The 24258-nt window shown below is 47.8% G+C and overlaps 13 non-coding genes and 16 pseudogenes across 13 annotated transcripts; all 29 read right to left on the reverse strand.

The window, feature by feature from the left end:
* Nucleotides 1–17667: 17667 nt before the first annotated feature.
* LOC143947774 (5S ribosomal RNA) lies at nucleotides 17668–17786 on the reverse strand (annotated as a pseudogene).
* A 109-nt stretch (nucleotides 17787–17895) lies between these two features.
* LOC143947318 (5S ribosomal RNA) lies at nucleotides 17896–18014 on the reverse strand (annotated as a pseudogene).
* A 109-nt stretch (nucleotides 18015–18123) lies between these two features.
* Nucleotides 18124–18242, reverse strand: LOC143952838 (5S ribosomal RNA). Its single transcript, XR_013267976.1, has one exon. It is a non-coding gene; the product is annotated as a 5S ribosomal RNA (ribosomal RNA).
* A 110-nt stretch (nucleotides 18243–18352) lies between these two features.
* Nucleotides 18353–18471, reverse strand: LOC143954009 (5S ribosomal RNA). Its single transcript, XR_013269039.1, has one exon. It is a non-coding gene; the product is annotated as a 5S ribosomal RNA (ribosomal RNA).
* Nucleotides 18472–18580: 109 nt separating this feature from the next.
* LOC143954264 (5S ribosomal RNA) lies at nucleotides 18581–18699 on the reverse strand. Its single transcript, XR_013269272.1, has one exon. It is a non-coding gene; the product is annotated as a 5S ribosomal RNA (ribosomal RNA).
* Nucleotides 18700–18808: 109 nt separating this feature from the next.
* LOC143947223 (5S ribosomal RNA) lies at nucleotides 18809–18927 on the reverse strand (annotated as a pseudogene).
* Nucleotides 18928–19036: 109 nt separating this feature from the next.
* LOC143943844 (5S ribosomal RNA) lies at nucleotides 19037–19155 on the reverse strand (annotated as a pseudogene).
* A 108-nt stretch (nucleotides 19156–19263) lies between these two features.
* LOC143948483 (5S ribosomal RNA) lies at nucleotides 19264–19383 on the reverse strand (annotated as a pseudogene).
* Nucleotides 19384–19492: 109 nt separating this feature from the next.
* LOC143950243 (5S ribosomal RNA) lies at nucleotides 19493–19611 on the reverse strand. The gene has a single exon (XR_013265664.1). It is a non-coding gene; the product is annotated as a 5S ribosomal RNA (ribosomal RNA).
* Nucleotides 19612–19720: 109 nt separating this feature from the next.
* Nucleotides 19721–19839, reverse strand: LOC143945324 (5S ribosomal RNA; annotated as a pseudogene).
* A 109-nt stretch (nucleotides 19840–19948) lies between these two features.
* LOC143952268 (5S ribosomal RNA) lies at nucleotides 19949–20067 on the reverse strand. Its single transcript, XR_013267461.1, has one exon. It is a non-coding gene; the product is annotated as a 5S ribosomal RNA (ribosomal RNA).
* A 109-nt stretch (nucleotides 20068–20176) lies between these two features.
* Nucleotides 20177–20295, reverse strand: LOC143951206 (5S ribosomal RNA). The gene has a single exon (XR_013266500.1). It is a non-coding gene; the product is annotated as a 5S ribosomal RNA (ribosomal RNA).
* A 109-nt stretch (nucleotides 20296–20404) lies between these two features.
* On the reverse strand, nucleotides 20405–20523 carry LOC143953635 (5S ribosomal RNA). The gene has a single exon (XR_013268699.1). It is a non-coding gene; the product is annotated as a 5S ribosomal RNA (ribosomal RNA).
* A 109-nt stretch (nucleotides 20524–20632) lies between these two features.
* Nucleotides 20633–20751, reverse strand: LOC143943615 (5S ribosomal RNA; annotated as a pseudogene).
* Nucleotides 20752–20860: 109 nt separating this feature from the next.
* Nucleotides 20861–20969, reverse strand: LOC143948727 (5S ribosomal RNA; annotated as a pseudogene).
* Nucleotides 20970–21078: 109 nt separating this feature from the next.
* Nucleotides 21079–21197, reverse strand: LOC143950799 (5S ribosomal RNA). Its single transcript, XR_013266132.1, has one exon. It is a non-coding gene; the product is annotated as a 5S ribosomal RNA (ribosomal RNA).
* A 109-nt stretch (nucleotides 21198–21306) lies between these two features.
* Nucleotides 21307–21425, reverse strand: LOC143947342 (5S ribosomal RNA; annotated as a pseudogene).
* A 109-nt stretch (nucleotides 21426–21534) lies between these two features.
* LOC143944988 (5S ribosomal RNA) lies at nucleotides 21535–21653 on the reverse strand (annotated as a pseudogene).
* A 109-nt stretch (nucleotides 21654–21762) lies between these two features.
* Nucleotides 21763–21881, reverse strand: LOC143952217 (5S ribosomal RNA). Its single transcript, XR_013267415.1, has one exon. It is a non-coding gene; the product is annotated as a 5S ribosomal RNA (ribosomal RNA).
* Nucleotides 21882–21990: 109 nt separating this feature from the next.
* LOC143948394 (5S ribosomal RNA) lies at nucleotides 21991–22109 on the reverse strand (annotated as a pseudogene).
* A 109-nt stretch (nucleotides 22110–22218) lies between these two features.
* Nucleotides 22219–22337, reverse strand: LOC143954176 (5S ribosomal RNA). Its single transcript, XR_013269191.1, has one exon. It is a non-coding gene; the product is annotated as a 5S ribosomal RNA (ribosomal RNA).
* A 109-nt stretch (nucleotides 22338–22446) lies between these two features.
* LOC143947847 (5S ribosomal RNA) lies at nucleotides 22447–22565 on the reverse strand. The gene has a single exon (XR_013265342.1). It is a non-coding gene; the product is annotated as a 5S ribosomal RNA (ribosomal RNA).
* A 109-nt stretch (nucleotides 22566–22674) lies between these two features.
* On the reverse strand, nucleotides 22675–22793 carry LOC143944971 (5S ribosomal RNA; annotated as a pseudogene).
* Nucleotides 22794–22902: 109 nt separating this feature from the next.
* LOC143953542 (5S ribosomal RNA) lies at nucleotides 22903–23021 on the reverse strand. The gene has a single exon (XR_013268614.1). It is a non-coding gene; the product is annotated as a 5S ribosomal RNA (ribosomal RNA).
* Nucleotides 23022–23129: 108 nt separating this feature from the next.
* Nucleotides 23130–23248, reverse strand: LOC143946598 (5S ribosomal RNA; annotated as a pseudogene).
* Nucleotides 23249–23357: 109 nt separating this feature from the next.
* Nucleotides 23358–23477, reverse strand: LOC143946991 (5S ribosomal RNA; annotated as a pseudogene).
* A 110-nt stretch (nucleotides 23478–23587) lies between these two features.
* LOC143948620 (5S ribosomal RNA) lies at nucleotides 23588–23696 on the reverse strand (annotated as a pseudogene).
* A 109-nt stretch (nucleotides 23697–23805) lies between these two features.
* LOC143951881 (5S ribosomal RNA) lies at nucleotides 23806–23924 on the reverse strand. Its single transcript, XR_013267111.1, has one exon. It is a non-coding gene; the product is annotated as a 5S ribosomal RNA (ribosomal RNA).
* Nucleotides 23925–24033: 109 nt separating this feature from the next.
* LOC143946484 (5S ribosomal RNA) lies at nucleotides 24034–24152 on the reverse strand (annotated as a pseudogene).
* Nucleotides 24153–24258: the final 106 nt, after the last annotated feature.

Below are 24258 nucleotides of genomic sequence, written 5' to 3' on the forward strand. Positions count from 1 at the left end.
TCAAGGCCAGCTTCATCTCTAACACCATTTGCAGAAAGTCAAGGATTCTGCTTATGACATTTTCTGGGATGCCAACCCTGGATTCTCACCAGGAGACATATGCTTTCCAGACTCTGATAAATCATTCTGGAAGCTGGCTTCCTTACGTTAATCAAGGTAGAAATTACAGGGCCTGGACGCACACAACGCCCCTATTACGGAGTTCCTTTCTCTCCATGGCCCTAAATCTATCCCCCCTCAGTGCGTACAATCTCTAGAGGCACAGTTTTCGCCCCTCGAACTAGATATAGCACTTAAACAAATGAAAGTTGGTAAAAGCCCGGGTCCTGATGGGTTTTCCCTTCAGTACTATAAGACCTTCCGAGATGTCCTTTCCCCCAACCTCCTTCACACGTTTGACACCTTGGCCGACCCATCTGTGCAACCAGGTGAGATGTTAAGGGCTCACATCTCTGTAATACCTAAAGAGGGCAAGGACCCTCTTCTAGTTTCTAGCTATAGGCCATTATCGCTACTAAACGTAGATATAAAAATCTATGCGAAGATTCTTGCCAACAGGTTGCTGCCCCTGATTCCCGATCTCATCCCCAACGACCAGGTGGGTTTTGTCCCGGGTAGGGAGGCCCGGGACAGCACCACCCGTGCTTTAAATTTGTATCACTGGCTCACCTCATCCAAAACTCAAGGCTTTCTACTCTCCCTTGATGCCGAGAAGGCGTTCGATAGAGTGGCCTGGGACTACATGCGAGCGGTCCTGGCTGCGATGGGACTGGGAGACCGCATGCTCGCTTCTATTATGGCACTGTATTCCACCCCCACTGCGGCGGTGAGAGTCAATGGCCACCTATCGAACGCCTTCCCCATCACCAATGGCACTCGCCAAGGCTGCCCCCTCTCCCCCCTAATTTATATCCTTACTTTGGAACCCCTCTTAAATAAACTCAGAGCAAACCCTGATATCAGGGGGGTGACGGTGGGGGGCAGGGAATATAAGGTCTCCGCATTTGCTGCCGACATTTTGCTTTCCCTGACGTCCCCACGCACCTCCCTGCCCTCTCTACTCCAGGACCTTGAGGCCTTCGGGAGAATCTCCAACCTCAAAATTAATTATACCAAATCTCAGGCGCTGAATGTCACCTTGCCCCCCTCTGAAGTAGCCCATTGTCAGGAATCCTTTCCCTTTAAATGGGAACGGACCGCGATCTATTACCTAGGTATTTAGCTCCCACACCATCTTCCGGACCTTTACTCCCTCCACTTTCATGCTACTTTGATCCAAACCCAAAACTACCTTAAGGATTGGCAACATTTAAACGTGTCATGGTTTGGCCGGGCGGCTCTGATCAAAATGATTGTACTACCTCGCTTTCTTTACCTATTCCAAACCATCCCGATAGCCTTGCCCCATTCCTTTTTCTCTTCCTACCGGCAGACGTGCTCTGCCTTCTTATGCAGGGATTCGCCCCCGAGGATCAAGTATGCCCGCCTCATGTTGCCCAAATCTAAAGGTGGCATCGCCCTTCCGGAACTTTATAAATACTATGTGGCCTGCCATCTCACCAGAATCGCAGACTGGAATATTCACTCCCATGATAAACTTTGGGTTCTCCTGGAAAATGCTTTTTCCCCTGCACCTATTCACCTCCTTCCCTGGCTGCTCCAGACACAATGGCCTCCGACGCTTGTCACACACCCATTCATCCATACCTCCCTGCTGCTTTTCAAGAAACTCCCGGCTAGCTTAGGCTTTGCTCCGACCCCAGGCCCCTTGACCACGCTGCGAGGCAATCCGGATTTCCCCCCTGGCAATTCACCCACTTTTCTCCGGCGGGAATGGCCTTTTGAGGATGTTCTTGCCTCCCACTTCTACCCGGGGGGTAGGATTGCCTCCCTTGCCACTCTCGAGAGCCTCTCCAAATCCTCATCCTTTTCGTTCTGGAACTATCGACAAATTCGCCACTTTCTTTCCACCCGAGATACACCTGACTGCTGGACGAGACGACTCACCCCCTTCGAGGACTTATGCAATCGCAAGACACCTCAGAAACATCTCATCTCCCTCCTGTATGCTCTTATTTCGGACCCGGGTGACCCGACCCTCTCCCCATCACAATCCTCCTGGCATAGGGAACTGACGACCTCCCTGTCACCTGGAGATTGGACTAGAATTCACGAATACGCACACAGTGGCTCGATGAATGTCGCTATCCAGGAGAATGGCTACAAAATCCTCACACGATGGTACAGGACCCCCTCCCGCCTCCACAAATTTTCCCCTGCAGTCCCGAATGTCTGTTGGAGATGCAATGCTGATGCTGGGAAGATGATACACATCTGGTGGACTTGCCCAAGCCTCCAACTTTTCTGGAGGGAAGTCCACAGACTTATTTTGGCGGTTACCACCTATAACCTAGACTTTACACCGGAGCAGTTTCTTCTCCATCACACATCCCTTTCTAAAAAAAACTACTTCAAATCCCTAGCTATGCACATGGTCAACGCCGCAAGATTGTGCATCCCCAGACATTGGCGGACTACACACACCCCAACCTTGGGTGAGTGGTTTGCCACTATTTCCAGGATTGGTGACATGGAAGAGCTGATTCATATTGCACAGGAAAGGACGGAGAAATTCTCGATCACCTGGGCCTGCTGGTCTCACTTTACCACTACCGCAGAATTCAAACGACACATTCCCTCCTCTAGTGCTTAAACCCTTCCCCGGGTTCCTGAAACCTTTCCCCCCTCCCCCCCCCCTATAAACTCTGACCGAGGGGCTGCACCCCTTTTCCTTTTTCCCTTTTCCTCTCCCTTCTCGTTTCCTTTCTTGGCATTTCTTTTCTTTTCTCTTCCCCTCTTTTCTTTTCTTTTTGCTTCCCTCCTCTTTTCTCTCTCTTTTTCTCTCCTCACCTCCTCCCATCACCCCCCCTCTCCTTTTTCATTTCTTTTTTCCTCTCCCCCCCAGACCCTGTTGCGCCGTCTCCATCATAATTGGTCCTTCCCTCCCGCATATCTATTAATGGGAGTCATGGACGTGTGCTGGTCGCCGTTCAGGTCACCTCCTCTAATGCCTATGCTCATACGAAGTGACATTTGCACTTGTTATAACAGATCATTGGAACGGGCATCTTCCCCCCCACTTTTTTTTACTGGGTACGCCCAGAAGATCTCTCCTGCCTTATCATAAGTTTTGCTTTGACTTGTTTTGTACGCTGTGCCTGTTTAACTTGTACATATCTGTACCTGCCTATGTTGTACCCTTAATAAAATCTTTATGGAAAAAAAAAAAGAAATTACAGGGCATGAAAGCCCAAGGCTCTTCAGAACGTGGGTTTCAATAGCCAAACCGTTAAATTTAGCCTTTGTAAGGCAGGATGGAACACTGGTCCCTGAGATAGCAGGTCTGGATGTGACGGTAGGGTCCAAGGGGATCCTACCACCATCTTCACTATTTCTGCATTCCAAGCTCTTCTGGGCCACCAGAAGCACCGACTTTTCCTGCTTGATCCTGCAAAAAAGTTGCGGCAGCAACAGAATAGGAGTGAATGCATAAATTAGAGAGAACCGATGCCACAGAGTCACCAGTGCATCTGTCCCGCATGCAAGTGGATCCCTTGTTCTTGATACAAAGTTGTAGATCTTGTTGTTGAACCTGAACGCAAAGAGATCTACATCTGGAACTCCCCAGCTTTGGCATATGGCCAAGAAGATGTTGGGGTGAAGAGACCATTCCTCTGTGACTTAAGTAGTCCGCCTGCCAGTTCTCTACCTCTGGAAGGAAGATTTCAGATATGCACGGCACATGCTTTTCTGCCCAAATTAAAGATCTGGTTTACTTCTTCCTGAGCTGCACGACTCCTGGTTCCTCCCTGGGGATTGATATAAGCCCCTGCTGTGGCATTGTCAGACTGGATCCTGACAGGGCAACCCTGTAACCTGAGCGTCCAGACTTTTAGGGCTAGATATACCGCATGGATCTCCAGAACGTTGATGGGTAAGGTCCTTTAGGTCTTGGACCACTTCCCCTGGACAGTCGACTGTTCCAGAACTGCTCCCCAACCTGAAAGACTGGCATCTGTTGTTACCACTGTCCAGGTAACTGGTAAAAAGGATTTTCCTTATTGCAGATTCTCGGGTATCAACCAACAACTGATGCTCCGACACACTGTAGGAGACAAGCGCATCGGAAAATCTAACGCCTGGACCTTTTTGTTCCAGGCAGACGGGATACTGTTTTGCAGCAGTCTCAAATGAAACTCAGCATAGGGAACTTTTTCGAATGAAGCCACCATCTTCCCCAGCAGCCTCATACAAAGACGAATAGAAGGACCCTTCTTTGTCCTAACTATCTAAATCAGTCTCTTTATGGCACTGATTTTTGCCTGGGGTAAATATACCCTCTTCTGGGCTGGATCTATGACCAGTCTTCTTACTGGTTTTAAAGAAGACTTCTCTAGGTCGAGGACCCAACCTAGGTATTCCAGGTAGTTGATTGTGGTGGCCAAGTTTTAGTCCAAACGGGCTACCAACCGATCTATCAAGAGCAGGTCGTCTAGGTATGCTATTAGCGTTATACCCTGGGATCTTAATCTGGAGCCAAGATCTTTGTAAACACCCGAGGTGCAGTGGCTAGCCCGAAAGTCAGAGCTACAAACTAAAAGTGGCGTTTTTCTTCTTCGAAACACAGATATTTTTGATGAGCAGGGAAAATAGGTACATGCAGGTACCCATCCTTGATGTCTGCTGAGAAAAAGTTTTTTAACAGGAATCCACATTTTTTATCAGTTGGATCCCTAAGGATCTGAGCGTTGTCAACAGAACAAGTCGGACTTTTATTTACGGAGGAAATGGCGGCATCAATAGCTGCTATACCTCACATCTTAGTAAATTTTTCCTCCATAGGATAAAGTGTTGAAAACATTTTAGGAGGTAAAAAAATGTTTATCTGGGTGATCCCACTCAGAATAAATAAACTTTTCCAATAAAATATGAACAGGAAAGGCATGTGCAGTTTGAGGAGGCTTCAGTGAACCCAAACAAGAGGGTTCTTTAACTGACTCAGATACGGGCAACTTAAATGTGGAGCGGACCAATCCAGCAAGAATTTGCACCAACATCTTCTCATCCTGAGAAGTTGAAGAGGGACCTTCTCCACTTGATTCCTCAGAAGAGGAATCATCAGTCTCATCCTGGTCTTCTGAGGGGGATTCCTCGGAAGATGTGATTAAAGCCACTAATCTTTCCTCGAATCCATTTATGGTTGAGAAAAAAACCTCCTGCGTGATGTATACAGGGGCTGAAGTGCCAGAAGCAGTTGCAGCCCCTGACCCCGATGGCTCACCCTGGCCAGCTTCCCCAGGTCCTTTGGGGGGGGGGGGTGCCGCAGAGCCTGAGGGGGATCCCTTTGAGCCCCTAATTCTCGTGGTATTTGTACCTCTTCTGCCCAAAGTACCAAGCAACAAAAGGTAGAGGTACCACAAAAATGCACTGACTGCTGAGCAATGTAGTTCAGCAACTGCCGCTGCTACCAAGATTCAGTATGGTGCTTAAGTAAATGCTGCCTGGGAATGCCTGTGTCCCACACTCACATGTGCCCATCTGCTTTGTGTCCCTCCATAAGCCGTATGCACCTGAAAAAGAATGCACTCTATAGCTTGTGCAGCCAGCGATGTGGGCGTCTAACCACGCCGATGACGCATTAATGCTCTACCCCCCCTCCTCCGACCACCCCTTCCGCCCCCTCACCTTTTTCAAAAATGAACGCTTTCCAGCATGAGCCCAGGCTCTGATCAAGCATGGAGGGGAGGCTGGGGCAGAGGAGAGAGAAGGGCCGGTGGATGTGAAGCCGATGTAATTGCGGCGGGTGGTGCCTTATACTACAGCTCCCTGCTAAGGCTCACCCTGGCCCCCTAAGCCATGGGGGGAGAATCTCGGAATCTCTTCCTGGAGCATGGCTGGAGGAACGTACAGCATTAACACTAAGACAGACAGATCAGGCATGAAAGGTATTGTTAAGGAATCCAATGTACATAATGATAATCAGAAAATGTCTATTTGCTTATGTGTATACATGTTCCCACTCTCCTTACTTATTATGTAATATACAGATTGACTTTCTGTTCGGAGCCAAGATGGCGTCTACACCCTACATCCCCCGCGTTAGAAGAATTCATTTGAGATAAGGGAACCAGCGTGAACCAAACTTCAAGCATCAAGTTTCTTCATTTCTCTTGTATTGTAACCAATGAGATGTACCTATTAGACTGACATAGCAATGACGTATCTTTCTGTATAAAATATTAACACCGCCCACCAATAAATCAGAAGTTAGAAGTAGCCTGAGCTGAACGTATCTCAGAGAGTGTTTACTTCTAATGTGCATGCACATTTATACTTTTTAATTAGAAATAGCAGCAGATAACCACGAACTAATTTGTAGTTCTTATCTATTACAACTGGCGCCCGTGTGTGGGGCTTCAGGCCACAATCGAAGGGAGACCGCATTCCAGGACTGAACAGCTGGCCAGATCAGAGAAGGGGGTTAAGCGCGCAGCCCTAATGCCCCGTACACACGAGAGGGATTAAGTCTGACAGACCTCCAAAGGAGTTCCTGCCAGAGTTCCGCCGGAGTTCCGACGGAGTTCTGGCGGACTTTTCGACCGAACGGACTTGACCACACACCATCACACCAAACTCCGACGGAGTCGAACGTGATGACGTACGACTGGATTCGACGTAGGAAGTTCCTAGACAGTAGCCAATAGCTGCCCTAGCGTCGGTTTTAGTCCGTCGGAGTAGCACACACACGAGCGGATTTTTCAAAGGGGACCGGGTCCGGCGGAGTTCCGTCGGGAAAATTTAAAGCATGCTTCATTTCTAAAGTCCGTCAGACTTTAGCTTCGCTAAAGTCCGTTGCAGCCCACACACGATCGGATAGTCCGCCGGACTCAGTCCGTCGGAGTTTGGATGTCGAAAAGTCCGCTCGTGTGTACGGGGCATAACAGTACGGTAAGCATATTTATCCTTACCATTTGTACGACTTCTCTGGTTGGGCTCGTTGATTTTGTCTTGATTGTTCAAAGAGGCAGGTAACTTATTTCTCGTCTGAAGCTGTTTTAACGAACCTGCTAATGGTTTTCTGCTGACTATTATCTGTTCAGTGTCTGTCATTCTGAAGGACTGCAAATTTAGCAGACTGAAAGTGCAGCTGCAGGCGTGTGTCCATCCTCACCCCTAGATTCTACCTCTAGTGGCGGGGTGGAATTCTGCAGGCATTTATAGACGGGGTTACTCGAGGTTGGCTGTGTAGGACCTCTGAGGGTTAATCTCAAGCTGTGAATTAGGGCAGTTTGAAAGAAGGCTTGCGGAAGTGGCAGTCTTGCAGACGTCTATAAATGTTCTGCTCGGGAAAGCTTTCCTTGAGGGTTAATCTCAGCTGCGGATTGGGCAGACTGAACGAAGGCTAGCTGGAATTTGGCAGTCTTGTGGCTCAGGTGAGCTTTTCCCGAGAGCTATCTTTGCAGTTCAAAGAGTGTCAGGTTACATGTCCTGTACTGTGTGTATTTGTCCATTACTGTTTGCCATACACGAAGAGGGTGACGGTGAGAGAAAGTGGCTACCTGAAGGATCAGTTGGGCCATAAGCCACTGCTCCACACCACCTCTGACGTGCTAGTTTTGACCCTCGAAGAGAACAGTCAGGAGTGTGCGAGGAGACAGATCTCTCGCAGGGATGCGAGCCCCCACCCTAGGAATTCTTTGATAAGACAGCAGTCAGAGGAGTATTAACCAATTTGTTGCCTGTATTCTCCTCTTAAGCTGTCCAAAGAAAGAAAGAAAGAAAGAAAGAAAGAAAGAGAGAAAGAAAGAAAAAGAAAGAGAGAGAGAGAGAGAGAGAGAGAGAGAAGAGAGAGAGAGAAGGGAATGCTAGAATGTGATATTAGAAGAGGAGAGAAAATGTTGCAAGAAGAAGAGGAATGGCGTTTGCTGATAAGAGAACAAAGAGGCGCTCTGTGTGATAACGGCTTATTGGATGTGGCAGAAGCATGGTTCAGGACAGCAAGGGCATTGCAAAGAGGGTTGGATAGAAGAGGAAATCAAGAAAGATGCAAATTGTACTATGTATGTGAATCACAGAGTTGATAATGTGGCTTTACCGCCCCCATATACAAAAACTGGAACAAAGGAGGAGAGGGACAACCCTGCTATCCGCCTAACGCCCACTCCCTTCTCACCACCCCAACCCGAGCACAACCCACTGTGACCACTCCCAGGCGGCCATCTTGGTACACCCAAGCCCTCACTTCAGGCACAGCCCAGTGCACTTCCTGCCGGCGGCCATCTTGGTACACCCAATAGGCCCAGCCATGGCATATAACCAGTTTTTCCCGTTTAAAACCAGGATGGTTCCTACCACAAACCTGTCTTCCCTAATATGGAAGCACTACCTTCACAGGCCAGATATGTTAATGATGAAGAAGCGTCCGAGTGGGAAGACCAACAACAGGCAGCAAGGCCACCTGCTGATTTAACCCCTAATCCGGCTCCGGACTCACAGTTCCGAGAGGATCTCAAACATATGCTGACAACCATGAGAAACAGTGCCCATTCTCAGCCCCCCGCCCCAACACCAGTCTCGGTTACCAGAAGGGGCACTGGTGATGTATGTCGCTTTTACCCCATCACAAGCAGCAACCTTAGTGACAAGTTTGCTTGACCCAGAGAAACAGCCAATGCCCTTCTACCGCAGGATAGTGCAGATACAAGAAACTTATTAAGCTGCCTGGAGAGCCTTGATCAGCCTATGCCAAATTAAAGCAGGACATGTTTTTTGGCCAGTTATGCAGGCGGCCCTACTATGATGTCTGCCTGACAAGTGCCACTTCCTACACCTCAGGCGTGGAGTTCTGTGCACAACTCCGCGACTGGGCAAAGGAGAAATTGGCAGATCAGACCACCACAATCCAAGATATTGCCCAAGATAAAGGGGAGTCTGAAGTATCATGCTAGACTCATACAGGCCTTTGATGATCTGGGCTTCTCCCTCTATAAAAAGCCACACACACACACACATGTTATTTGCTTTTGTCTCAGGACTCAGAGAGGATATCAGAAAAAGCTTGATGGTGGCCCGCCCTGAATATCGCTCAATGAAAATGTCCGATTTACTGTTGGTGGCCAGAGGGATAGAAAACCAAAAAGGAAAAAAAAAAAACAACGCCCCTCATGGTAACACAAGACGAAGATCCCGCCTACACTTGTCCACCACCACTGCCCAATACCAGGGAAAAGATCATCTGTTACAACTGTGGAAAGCGGGGTCACATCAGAAGAGTATGCAGAACCCCAAGACATCCGAGACAAGACAGGGATCCCCGTGAAGGGCAACATGGACATGAACCTCCACCACCACGCCCCAACTCATGCTAGGAAATGAGAAAACCCGTGTCACCCCTTATGACAGTGTCCTCAAATGAGACTGGGGGACCCCTAGCAAAGGTCACATTACCTATACAAGGAAAACCTACCACTTTTCTCATTGACATGAGTGCAGCCAGGAGTGTGTTGAGGGCTGAGGACCTGCCTGATAATTCTTTCCTTTCCACTATTGATGTTTCCTGCGTGGGAGTGGATGGGGTGCCCCGCTCCAGTCCACTCACTGAGCCTCTCCAAGTGGGGACATTTCCTGATTTGCTTACCAGATTTGTGGTGTCCTCTACATGTCCCTTGAATCTACAAGGAGCTGATGTGCTGTCCAGACTACAGGCGTCAATCATCTTCACACCTGAAGGGGGGGGGGGGGGGTGAAGTTACATACTCCCCTATCCTTGTAAGACTCTTCTGCCTTGTGTTCTCTGCCTCTTATGATGACACTTCATGGAGCAATAACTCCAAGTTCAATACCAAAAGAAGTACTTGACAGAATTCCTGCGTGTCTATGGTCCACAGGCCCTGAAAACATTGGTCACTTAAAAGTGCCACCAGTTTCAGTCAAGCTCAAAGAGGGCGCATAATTCCCCCGGAAACCACAATACCCACTTAAGTTGGCTCAATCAGAAGCTATCTCGAAACATGTAGCTGCCTTGGTCCAGAATGGGGCCTTGATCCCCTGTACCTCACCATGTAATACACCTCTTTTTCCTGTCAAGAAGAAAACACCTAAGGGAGAACCTGACAGATACAGGATGGTGCAGGATCTGCGAGCAATTAACGAAGTCACAGTGTTGGACACCCCAATTGTGCCAAATCCACATACCTTATTATCAGCTGTACCTCCAATGGCTGAGTACTTCACTGTGGTGGACCTGGCAAATGCATTCTACAGTGTACCCCTGCATCCTTCCTGCAGGTACCTCTTTGCCTTCTCCCACGAAAAGAAACAGTATACCTGGGCAGTTATGCCAAAAAGGGGCACAGAACTCTCCAAGCTAGTTTGCAAATGCTACGGCTATCATCCTTGACACATAACAAGAGGATCACCTGGAAGTGATTCTCCTCCAATATGTTGATGACCTTCTTCACTGTGCAGCTGACTTACCCACTGTTGAAGTCACCTCAGAAAGCCAGTTGTGCTATCTTTCCAGACAGGGCTGCAAAGCCTCAAAGCCCAAATTGCAGTGGTGCTCAACATCTGTAATTGTTCTTGGACACTGTCTTGTCCCATGGGACAAGACACCTCACTGAAGACAGGGTGAAAGCAATCTCTGACATCCCACTGCCACAAGGCCAGAAGCCCCTTCATTCCTTCCTTGGACTAATTTCCTATTGCAGAGCATGGATTCCAGGAGGCTCCCTACTGATGCAAGCTTTGTATGATACCCTGAAAGCAGACCCCTTACAGATGTCTCCTGAAGCAATATCCAACTTTGAGGCCTTCAAGCACACCATCTCTGGCGCTAGGGCTCCCAGACTACGACAAAACGTTCAAGCCCTTTGTATCCGAACATCTGGGACATGCTACAGGTGTACTCATCCAATCACATGGCATCTGCCTACGCCCTATAGGATATTATTCCTGTCAGCTGGATGCGATAGTAAGAGGAGGCCCATTGTGTCTGTGAGCTGTCTTTGCTGTACAAGCCTTGTTTGACAAAACTTTGGACTTGGCTCTCAGTCTCTGCCTCATTCTGCTTGCTCCCCATGACATTGCTCCCATACTCAACCAAGATCCAGCCGAAACATCCGTCCACTGCCAGACACTTGAGACTCCTGAGTTCCTACCTTCTAGACAGCATTACTCTATTACGTTGTCAAACACTGAAACCTACCACCCTTCTTCCACTTCTCGAGGGGGGACAGGAGGAGTCGAGTCCTGACTTGTCACCCCATGACTGCATCGAACTAATGCGGCTGTAAACCACGCATCTCCCCACCGTGAGTGAAATACCCCTGCAGGATCCAGGTCACCACTGAAAACTCGGTTCTCCAAACTGAAACCTTACCACCGGTGATGTCTGCACAGGTGGCAGAGCTGCAAGCACTTACTACAGCATGTAAATTGGCAGAGGGAAAAAGAGCCAACATTCATACGGACTCAAGATATGCTTTCAGCGTTGCCCATGATTTTGGTGTTATCTGGAAGGACAGAGGGTTCCTGACGGCTGCAGGAACACCTGTGAAACATAGCTCAGCCATCAAGGACTTGATGGACGCCCTGCTTCTCCCGACCCAAGTGACTAGTCTAAAAGTAAAGCACATGACAAACAACTCGAAGGAAGCTCGAGGCAATCTAGCCGATTCAGCTGCCAAACAGACAGCCAGTGGTCCACGGGAAGTGGAAAGCAGGGTGGTAGAAGAAGACCACCCCATGCTTACCCTACAGACTCTCCCAGTGGACAGAGTTTATCTGAAAGAATTACAAGAAGCAGCAAGTCTGGTTGAGAAGGAAAGCTGGAAACGGAGAGGAGCAACTCTCAGAGATGGACTATTCGAGTGCAACAAGAAGCCTGGTCTACCCAGGAGTATGTACCCAGCCATGGTGCAATGGGCAAATGGAGCTGCCCACTTGACAAAGACTCTTATGAACTTATGAGTTACTCCATTGACCAACAACTTCTGCAGATCATGCACTATCTGCAACAAATGTAACCCAGAATGTACAGAAAAGGCACAGAAGAAGCACCTGGCAAAAGCTCTATGCTCCTTCCAGAGGATACAAATTGATCACTCCCAAATGCCAAAGGAGTGACAGATTCGAATACGCCCTAGTGGAGGTGGACATGACTGCCAGGACCACAGCTAAGGAACTACTGAGTGAGATAGTATGTAGATTTGAGGTCCCAGAGGTGATAGAGAGCGATCAGGCCCAGCCTTCACAGTAACCCTTACAAAAGATTAGGGCAGCACTGGGGGTTCAGTTGGCTCTACACACCCCTTACCACCCTCAAAGTAGCGGGAAGGTAGAAAGGATAAAATGGACACTAAAAAACAGGATGTTAAAGGTGGCCCAAAAGACTAACATGAGTCGGCCAGACAGTTTGCCCACTGCCCTGTTCAGTGTCACCCGGGGGAAATATGCCCTATCCCCTTATAAAATTTAGTTTGGTTCAGCCCCAGACTTGGCTGTTACTTTCCACAACAGTTACAGTTGCAATCTGATGTGTTGACTAATTATGTAACCGCATTATCACGAGAATTAACCCAAATGCATGTCCAGGTGTTTTTTTTCCATTCCAGATCCTGAATTAGATACAGGAACACACCAACTACTGCCTGGAGATTGGGGGCTGGTAAAGAAATTTGTGAGAAAACATTCTCTTGAACCCAGATATGATGGTCCATTCCAAGTTTTGCTGACCACAGCCACCTCAGTCGAATTGGCCGGGAAGAATACCTGAATACACGCTTCTCACTGCAAGAAAGCTCCACCCCCAAGGACAAGATCCCGCCCACTTCATGATGACCATGCTGCATATCCTTTTTCTGTTTGGTCTAGGGGGAGGCCCAGGAGGTGGTCATCACAAAAAAAAAAAAAGATAACAATTACATTTTGGTATAAATAAAAGGAGAACAAAGTTGGGACTTTATATGAGACCTTGGACATCCCGCACGAAGGTCTCCATCCCTAATCTATACATATACAAAGAGGAAAGGACTGGGGGACAAGGGGACTTTATATGAAATACAACACTCAGGGTTGGCTGAGACATTGAATTAATGTATAATATAAATAATGTTCTGAGGTGAGGTACATTTTGGTATAACTCTTCAGGTACACATGTGACCACCTTTACCTTTGATTACTGTGACATAGTACCTTGTCCGTTTGACTCTTTCATGGCAATGCCATTGGTACAGTGACATCCCTGATGGCAAGGATATATATAGGTGTGTTTTACAGACAGTTACTGGGGACAGAATTGTGGTTCCTGGGAGGGACAGTGGGTTGGAACATAGGACCAGATTAGAGGGAATCTGGACCGGTGAATGTGCCCTTGAAAAGGTGATTATGCCCCTCCATATCCTAGCAGAAGATACCCCTGATACATACACTGACCCAGCACACAGTCAGAGGAGGAAGTGAGCAGTTCTCTCCAGAAGCTTTGACCCTCATGTATACATAGATGCTATAGGAGTTCCAAGGGGGGTCCCTGATGAATTCAAATCCAGGGATCAGGTAAAAGTTGGTTTTGAGTCTTTGATCCCCATAATAAATGTGAACAAGAATGTAGATTGGATCAATTACATAAACTACAACCAACAAAGATTTGTGAATTACACTAAAGATGTCCTCCAGGGAATTGCTGACCAGTTACCCCCCACTTCCTACATGACATTCCAGAACCGGATGGCCTTAGACATGCTGTTAGCTGAGAAAGGAGGTGTCTGTAAAATCATTTTTAAAAAAACGGGAATCTGTTGCACCTACATTCCTGATAATACCGGCCCAAATGGTAAAGTAACTTTAGCTATAAAGAAATTAGAAGATTTGACACTGGAGTTGAAGAAGAACTCAATAATATAATAAATATTTTAGCTGGATGAGTGGGTGGCAGAAGGTGCTCGCCCAGATAGGGGTAACGGTACTAATAATCCTGGTTCTTTTAGCCCCGATTGTATGTTGTATTCTACCTTTCGTAAAGAAGTTAATGAGCAAGGCTGTAGACAACAGCCCACCTACATTTCTCCACCAAGAAGAAGAGGACCCTCTTATGATGGAGAATGACAAACCCTTCACTCCTCTACAGTCACTCCCTATCCAAAATCTCACAATCCTCTAGGGTTATAGGGATAGATAGCACCTGATTTCCCTTCTCCAGCTGTATCGAGGGGGGTAGTGAACTAGTTGCTGCCTAACTCTACATACAGCTTAAAAAGAGTTGCTGAGGAGAATGGGCCAGGTGAGTAGGACCTTTAGATGAGGGACAGAAGAAAATAGCCATTTTAGGGGGGACTGTTAAGGAATCCAATGCACATAATGATAATCAGAAAATGTCTATTTGCTTATGTGTATACATGTTCCCACTCTCCTTACTTATTATGTAATATACAGATTGACTTTCTGTTCGGAGCCAAGATGGCGTCTACACCCTACATCCCCCGCGTTAGAAGAATTCATTTGAGATAAGGGAACCAGCGTCAACCAAACTTCAAGCATCAAGATTCTTCATTTCTCTTGTATTGTAACCAATGAGATGTACCTATTAGACTGACATAGCAATGACGTATCTTTCTGTATAAAATATTAACACCGCCCACCAATAAATCAGAAGTTAGAAGTAGCCTGAGCTGAACATATCTCAGAGAGTGTTTACTTCTAATGTGCATGCACATTTATACTTTTTAATTAGAAATAGCAGCAGATAACCAAGAACTAATTTGTAGTTCTTATCTATTACAGTATGTGCTCTTGACAGCCCCTGGTGGCGACTTTACACATAGCATACATTTACTTAAAGGAGAAAGCCTACTAGAATTAGAAAAATTCTTCAGGAGTCTCCCTTACCTTATCCAGCTGCAGGAATTCTGTGTAACAGACCCAATCTTATCGTCACCTATCACGATGGGCTCCATTTAGAGAAAAACCTTCAGAGACTGGGGCCCCCTTAAATAGGAGGATTCACAGTTCTGGGCCTGTAAAGCACCCCATCAGGGATATGGCTGAAAAAAACAAATACTGGATCCCGTGGTCTAGCTCTATAAAAAGAGAAGCGTTACAGGTAAATGTGAAAAATATAGCTGAAAAACAGCAGCTAATAAACTCTGCGCCACTTATAAAAATGTGAAAAGAGGAATAAACTAATAGTCAGTGAATCAAATAAACTAAGTGAAACACTAATAGCTGCTCCCTAGAAATAAGAGAAAAAAAACTTGTTGTGCTGAAAATAAAGTAATAGTAGGGGCGCTGAAAAAATTATAAATATAAACGTCAATTACAAATGTGAAAATTAATAATCATGGAACGCCTCAAGTAATAGACAACCTATCACCATGAATTAAAAAACAAATAATTGCAAAGAAATGAATAATATAGATAATACAATAAAAAATAAATAAAGTCCCAATTAGATACTAGAAAAACAAAAATATCCACAGTCCAAGACTGATTCATTCAGTGAAAAACTCAGTCTAAATCCATATGCCAGAAGGCGGCTGAAATCTTCTACAAAGTTGTGACATGTCCCTTCACCAAAATTTTGGACACAGAAAAACACCCCAACTGTGAAGATAAAGTTGTCTTCTTACCAGGTGCTGTTGACTACTTTATTTAAAAAGATAGTCAAATAGGCTTATGCAGGTGAATTCCCTGCTCACATGGAATAAGGTGGACCTCTTATGGAAAAAACCTTCTCCTCATAGATTCAGACAGGTCATAAAAAAAGGAGAGCAAACAAAATCCATAGTGTGACACCGTTTAATAATAAAAATAAATTAAAAAACATAAGGCCAAATGGCTGCTTCCTGATGACGCGTCAAACGAAACGTACGTCGAGGCGGTACGTTCGTACACGTACAGTTCCGGACGTTTTTGGTTGTCGGCTGTTTCTTGGTGGAACGCACGCCCTACACAACAAGGAACTACGCATCCATTACGAAACGATTGTTTTAAGCGAGCAAGCCCAGTGCCAGGTCGGGCACCGGCATATGTAAGCAGCCATTTGGCCTTATGTTTTTTAATTTATTTTTATTATTAAACGGTGTCACGCTATGGATTTTGTTTGCTCTCCTTTTTTTATGACCTGTCTGAATCTATGAGGAGAAGGTTTTTTCCATAAGAGGTCCACCTTATTCCATGTGAGCAGGAAATTCACCTGCATAAGCCTATTTGACTATCTTTTTAAATAAAGTAGTCAACAGCATCTGGTAAGAAGACAACTTTATCTTCACAGTTGGGGTGTTTTTCTGTGTCCAAAATTTTGGTGAAGGGACGTGTCACAACTTTGTAGAAGATTTCAGCCACCTTCTGGCATATGGATTTAGACAGAGTTTTTCACTGAATGAATCAGTCTTGGACTGTGGATATTTTTGTTTTTCTAGTATCTAATTGGGACTTTATTTATTATTTTTTATTGTATTATCTATATTATTCATTTCTTTGCAATTATTTGTTTTTTAATTCATGGTGATAGGTTGTCTATTACTTAAGGCGTTCCGTGATTATTAATTTTCACATTTGTAATTGACGTTTATATTTATAATTTTTTCAGCGCCCCTACTATTACTTTAGTTACAGGTAAAACCTTGTTTCTTCAGGTACAAGGCCCGAGTACCATCCAATTCGGTCTAGAAGAGACACCTTGAATGGATCCGGTTGCACGGCTTGTCCCAGTGAGGATATTCCAGCAGAGCTCAGCACAGCACATTTTTAATCGTGACCAACACCTAAAACACTGGTGAAAAAAACGGAGGTACTCCCAGTAAGGAGAGGGTTATATAGGGGGTTGAACTTCCTGTCTAGGGTGTGCCAATGTCCAATCACCTAGTGATAACCTATATAACCCATCAGTAATTACTGAGACTCTGTGTCCCGTGATGTACGAGAAAGAAATAAATGTTTTCAAAATTTTTTACAAATAAATATCTGAAAAGTGGTGTGCATTTGTATGCAGCCCCCTTGAGTTAATACTTTGTAGAACCCCCTTTCGCTGCAATTAAAACTGCAAGTCTTTTTAGGGATGTCTCTACCAGTTTTCCACATCTAGAGAATGACATTTTTGCCCATTTTTCTTTGCAAAATAGTTCAAGCTCTGTCAGATTGGATGGAGAGTGTCTATGAACAGAGATTTTCTGGTCTTGCCACAGATTCTCAATTAAATTTAGGCTTGGACTTTAACTGAGCCATTCTAACACATGAATATGCTTTGATCTAAACCATTCCATTGTAGCTCTGACTGTATGTTTAGGGTTGTTGTCCTGCTGGAAGGTGAATCTCCACCCCAATCTCATGGTCACCTCGGGCAATCGAAAGGAAAAATACAGCAGGTCGCCAAAGCCAACAACATAATGGAAAAAAGCCTACGGCACCTGGTATTCCCAGGCGGTCTCCCATCCAGGCCCGACCCTGCTTAGCATCCGAGATCAGACGAGATCGAGCGCATTCAGGGTGATGTGGCCATAGGCAATCTTGCACCCTACTTACAACTCTCTTGACAAAAGCCAATGTGGTCACCTCGGGCAATCAAGAGGAAAAATACAGCAGGTCGCCAAAGCCAACAACATAATGGAAAAAAGTGTACGGCACCTGGTATTCCCAGGCGGTCTCCCATCCAGGTACTAACCAGGCCCGACCCTGCTTAGCATCCGAGATCAGACGAAATTGAGCGCATTCAGGGTGATGTGGCTGTAGGCAATCTTGCACCCTACTTACAACTCTCTTGACAAGAGCCAAGGTGGTCACCTCGGGCAATCGAGAGGAAAAATACAGCAGGTCGCCAAAGCCAACAAAATAATGGAAAAAAGCCTACGGCACCTGGTATTCCTAGGCGGTCTCCGATCCAGGTACTAACCAGGCCCGACCCTGCTTAGCATCCGAGATCAGACGAGATCGAGCAGATTCAGGGTGATGTGGCTGTAGGCAATCTTGCACCCTACTTACAACTCTCTTGACAAAAGCCAAGGTGGTCACCTCGGGCAATCGAGAGGAAAAATACAGCAGGTCGCCAAAGCCAACAACATAATGGAAAAAAGCCTACGGCACCTGGTATTCCCAGGCGGTCTCCCATCCAGGTACTAACCAGGCCCGACCCCGCTTAGCATCCGAGATCAGACGAGATTGAGCGCATTCAGGGTGATGTGGCCGTAGGCGATCCTGCACCCTACTTACAACTCTCTTGACAAAAGCCAAAGGTGGTCACCTCGGGCAATCGAGAGGAAAAATACAGCAGGTCGCCAAAGCCAACAACATGATGGAAAAAAGCCTACGGCAACTGGTATTCCCAGGCGGTCTCCCATCCAGGTACTAACCAGGCCCAACCCTGCTTAGCATCCGAGATCAGACGAGATCGAGCGCATTCAGGGTGATGTGGTCGTAGGCGATCTGGCACCCTACTTACAACTCTCTTGACAAAAGCCAAGGTGGTCACCTCGGGCAATCGAGAGGAAAAATACAGCAGGTCGCCAAAGCCAACAAAATAATGGAAAAAAGCCTACGGCACCTGATATTCCCAGGCGGTCTCCCATCCAGGTACTAACCAGGCCCGACCCTGCTTAGCATCGGAGATCAGATGAGATCGAGCGCATTCAGGGTGATGAGGCCGTAGGCGATCTTGCACCCTACTTACAACTCTCTTGACAAAAGCCAAGGTGGTCACCTCAGGGAATCGAGAGGAAAAATACAGCAGGTCGCCAAAGCCAACAACATAATGGAAAAAAGCCTACGGCACCTGGTATTCCCAGGCGGTTTCCCATCCAGGTACCAACCAGGCCCGACCCTGCTTAGCATCCGAGATCAGACGAGATTGAGCGCATTTAGGGTGATGTGGCTGTAGGCAATCTTGCACCCTACTTACAACTCTCTTGACAAAAGCCAAGGTGGTCACCTCGGGCAATGGAGAGGAAAAATACAGCAGGTCGCCAAAGCCAACAACATAATGGAAAAAAGCCTACGGCACCTGGTATTCCCAGGCGGTCTCTCATCCAGGTACTAACCAGGCGCGACCCTGCTTAGCATCCGAGATCAGACGAGATCGAGCGCATTCAGGGTGATGTGGCCGTAGTCGATCTTGCACCCTACTTACAACTCTCTTGACAAAGCCAAGGTGGTCACCTCGGGCAATCGAGAGGAAAAATACAGCAGGTCGCCAAAGCCAACATCATAATGGGAAAAAGCCTACGGCACCTGGCATTGCCGGGAGGTCTCCCATCCAGGTACTAACCAGGCCCGACCCTGCTTAGCATCCGAGATCAGACAAAGATCGAGGGCATTCAGGGTGATGTGGCTGTAGGCGATCTTGCACCCTACTTACAACTCTCTTGACAAAAGCCAAGGTGGTCACCTCGGGCAATCGAGAGGAAAAATACAGCAGGTCGCCAAAGCCAACAACATAATGGAAAAAAGCCTACGGCACCTGGTATTCCCAGGCGGTCTCCCATCCAGGTACTAACCAGGCCCAACCCTGCTTAGCATCCGAGATCAGACGAGATCGAGCGCATTCAGGGTGATGTGGTCGTAGGCGATCTGGCACCCTACTTACAACTCTCTTGACAAAAGCCAAGGTGGTCACCTCGGGCAATCGAGAGGAAAAATACAGCAGGTCGCCAAAGCCAACAACATAATGGAAAAAAGCCTACGGCATCTGGTATTCCCAGGCGGAATCTCATCCAGGTACTAACCAGGCCCAACCCTGCTTAGCATCCGAGATCAGACGAGATCGAGCGCATTCAGGGTGATGTGGCCGTAGGCGATCTTGCACCCTACTTACAACTCTCTTGACAAAAGCCAAGGTGGTCACCTCGGGCAATCGAGAGGAAAAATACAGCAGGTCGCCAAAGCCAACAACATAATGGAAAAAAGCCTACGGCACCTGGTATTCCCAGGCGATCTCCCATCCAGGTACTAAGCAGGCCCGACCCTGCTTAGCATCCGAGATCAGATGAGATCGAGCGCATTCAGGGTGATGTGGCCGTAGGCAATCTTGCCCCCTACTTACAACTCTCTTGACAAAAGCCAAGGTGGTCACCTCGGGCAATTGAGAGGAAAAATACAGCAGGTCGCCAAAGCCAACAACATAATGGAAAAAAGCCTACGGCACCTGGTATTCCCAGGCGGTCTCCCATCCAGGTACTAACCAGGCCCGACCCTGCTTAGCATCCGAGATCAGACGAGATCGAGTGCATTCAGGGTGATGTGGCCATAGGCGATCTTGCACCCTACTTACAACTCTCTTGACAAAAGCCAAGGTGGTCACCTCGGGCAATCGAGAGGAAAAATACAGCAGGTCGCCAAAGCCAACAACATAATGGAAAAAAGCCTACGGCACCTGGTATTCCCAGGCGGTCTCCCATCCAGGTACTAACCAGGCCCGACCCTGCTTAGCATCCGAGATCAGACGAGATCGAGCGCATTCGGGGTGATGTGGCTGTAGGCGATCTTGCACCCTACTTACAACTCTCTTGACAAAAGCCAAGGTGGTCACCTCGGGCAATCGAGAGGAAAAATACAGCAGGTCGCCAAAGCCAACAACATAATGGAAAAAAGCCTACGGCACCTGGTATTCCCAGGTGGTCTCCCATCCAGGTACTAACCAGGCCTGACCCTGCTTAGCATCTGAGATCAGATGAGATCGAGCGCATTCAGGGTGATGAGGCCGTAGGCGATCTTGTACCCTACTTACAACTCTCTTGACAAAAGCCAAGGTGGTCACCTCGGGGAATCGAGAGGAAAAATACAGCAGGTCGCCAAAGCCAACAATATAATGGAAAAAAGCCTACGGCACCCGGTATTCCCAGGTGGTCTCCCATCCAGGTACTAACCAGGCCCGACCCTGCTTAGCATCCGAGATCGAGCGCATTTAGGGTGATGTGGCTGTAGGCAATCTTGCACCCTACTTACAACTCTCTTGACAAAAGCCAAGGTGGTCACCTCGGGCAATGGAGAGGAAAAATACAGCAGGTCGCCAAAGCCAACAACATAATGGAAAACAGCCTACGGCACCTGGTATTCCCAGGCGGTCTCCCATCCAGGTACTAACCAGGCCCGACCCTGCTTAGCATCCAAGATCAGACGAGATCGAGCGCATTCAGGGTGATGTGGCCGTAGGCGATCTTGCACCCTACTTACAACTCTCTTGACAAAAGCCAAGGTGGTCACCTCAGGCAATCGAGAGGAAAAATACAGCAGGTCACCAAAGCCAACAACATAATGGAAAAAAGCCTACGGCACCTGGTATTCCCAGGCTGTCTCCCATCCAGGTACTAACCAGGCCCGACCCTGCTTAGCATCAGAGATCAGACGAGATCGAGCATATTCAGGGTGATGTGGCTGTAGGCAATCTTGCACCCTACTTACAACTCTCTTGACAAAAGCCAAGGTGGTCACCTCAGGCAATCGAGAGGAAAAATACAGCAGGTCGCCAAAGCCAACAACATAATGGAAAAAAGCCTACGGCACCTGGTATTCCCAGGCGGTCTCCCATCCAGGTACTAACCAGGCCCGACCATGCTTAGCATCCAGGATCAGATGAGATCGAGCGCATTCAAGGTGATGAGGCCGTAGGCGATCTTGCACCCTACTTACAACTCTCTTGACAAAAGCCAAGGTGGTCACCTCAGGCAATCGAGAGGAAAAATACAGCAGGTCGCCAAAGCCAACAACATAATGGAAAAAAGCCTACGGCACCTGGTATTCCCAGGCGGTCTCCCATCCAGGTACTAACCAGGCCCGACCCTGCTTAGCATCCGAGATCAGACGAGATCGAGCGAATTCAGGGTGATGAGGCCGTAGGCGATCTTGCACCCTACTTACAACTCTCTTGACAAAAGCCAAGGTGGTCACCTCGGCGAATCGAGAGGAAAAATACAACAGGTCGCCAAAGCCAACAACATAATGGAAAAAAGCCTACGGCACCTGGTATTCCCAGGCGGTCTCCCATCCAGGTACTAACCAGGCCTGACCATGCTTAGCATCCAGGATCAGATGAGATCGAGCGCATTCAGGGTGATGAGGCCATAGGTGATCTTGCACCCTACTTACAACTCTCTTGACAAAAGCCAAGGTGGTCACCTCAGGGAATCGAGAGGAAAAATACAGCAGGTCGCCAAAGCCAACAACATAATGGAAAAAAGCCTACGGCACCTGGTATTCCAAGGCGGTCTCCCATCCAGGTACTAACCAGGCCCGACCCTGCTTAGCATCCGAGATCAGACGAGATCGAGCGAATTCAGGGTGATGAGGCCGTAGGCGATCTTGCACCCTACTTACAACTCTCTTGACAAAAGCCAAGGTGGTCACCTCGGCGAATCGAGAGGAAAAATACAACAGGTCGCCAAAGCCAACAACATAATGGAAAAAAGCCTACGGCACCTGGTATTCCCAGGCGGTCTCCCATCCAGGTACTAACCAGGCCCGACCCTGCTTAGCATCCGAGATCAGATGAGATCGAGCGCATTCAGGGTGATGAGGCCGTAGGCGATCTTGCACCCTACTTACAACTCTCTTGACAAAAGCCAAGGTGGTCACCTCAGGGAATCGAGAGGAAAAATACAGAAGGTCGCCAAAGCCAACAACATAATGGAAAAAAGCCTACGGCACCTGGTATTCCCAGGCGGTTTCCCATCCAGGTACCAACCAGGCCCGACCCTGCTTAGCATCCGAGATCAGACGAAATTGAGCGCATTCAGGGTGATGTGGCCGTAGGCGATCTTGCACCCTACTTACAACTCTCTTGACAAAAGCCAAGGTGGTCACCTCGGGGAATGGAGAGGAAAAATACAGCAGGTCGCCAAAGCCAACAACATAATGGAAAAAAGCCTACGGCACCTGGTATTCCCAGGCGGTCTCTCATCCAGGTACTAACCAGGCGCGACCCTGCTTAGCATCCGAGATCAGACGAGATCGAGCGCATTCAGGGTGATGTGGCCGTAGGCGATCTTGCACCCTACTTACAACTCTCTTGACAAAGCCAAGGTGGTCACCTCGGGCAATCGAGAGGAAAAATACAGCAGGTCGCCAAAGCCAACATCATAATGGGAAAAAGCCTACGGCACCTGGCATTTCCGGGCGGTCTCCCATCCAGGTACTAACCAGGCCCGACCCTGCATAGCATCCGAGATCAGACGCGATCAAGCGCATTCAGGGTGATGTGGCCGTAGGCGATCTTGCACCCTACTTACAACTCTCTTGACAAAAGCCAAGGTGGTCACCTCGGGCAATCGAGAGGAAAAATACAGCAGGTCGCCAAAGCCAACAACATAATGGAAAAAAGCCTACGGCACCTGGTATTCCCAGGCAGTCTCCCATCCAGGTACTAACCAGGCCCGACCCTGCTTAGCATCCGAGATCAGACAAAGATCGAGGGCATTCAGGGTGATGTGGCTGTAGGCGATCTTGCACCCTACTTACAACTCTCTTGACAAAAGCCAAGGTGGTCACCTCGGGGGAATCGAGAGGAAAAATACAGCAGGTCGCCAAAGCCAACAATATAAAGGAAAAAAGCCTACGGCACCTGGTATTCCCAGGCGGTCTCCCATCCAGGTACTAACCAGGCCCGACCCTGCTTAGCATCCGAGATCGAGCGCATTTAGGGTGATGTGGCTGTAGGCGATCTTGCACCCTTCTTACAACTCTCTTGACAAAACCCAAGGTGGTCACCTCGGGCAATGGAGAGGAAAAATACAGCAGGTCGCCAAAGCCAACAACATAATGGAAAAAAGCCTACGGCACCTGGCATTCCCAGGCGGTCTCCCATCCAGGTACTAACCAGGCCCGACCCTGCTTAGCATCCAAGATCAGACGAGATCGAGCGCATTCAGGGTGATGTGGCCGTAGGCGATCTTGCACCCTACTTACAACTCTATTGACAAAAGCCAAGGTGGTCACCTCGGGCAATCGAGAGGAAAAATACAGCAGGTCGCCAAAGCCAACAACATAATGGAAAAAAGCCTACGGCACCTGGTATTCCCAGGCTGTCTCCCATCCAGGTACTAACCAGGCCCGACCCTGCTTTGCATCCGAGATCAGACGAGATCGAGCATATTCAGGGTGATGTGGCTGTAGGCAATCTTGCACCCTACTTACAACTCTCTTGACAAAAGCCAAGGTGGTCACCTCGGGCAATCGAGAGGAAAAATACAGCAGGTCGCCAAAGCCAACAACATAATGGAA

The sequence above is a fragment of the Lithobates pipiens genome, unplaced genomic scaffold (genome assembly GCF_037356315.1).
Source record: "Lithobates pipiens isolate NorthernLeopardFrog02 unplaced genomic scaffold, aLitPip1_a1.2 Scaffold_30, whole genome shotgun sequence".
In the NCBI taxonomy this organism is placed as follows: Eukaryota; Metazoa; Chordata; class Amphibia; order Anura; family Ranidae; genus Lithobates; species Lithobates pipiens.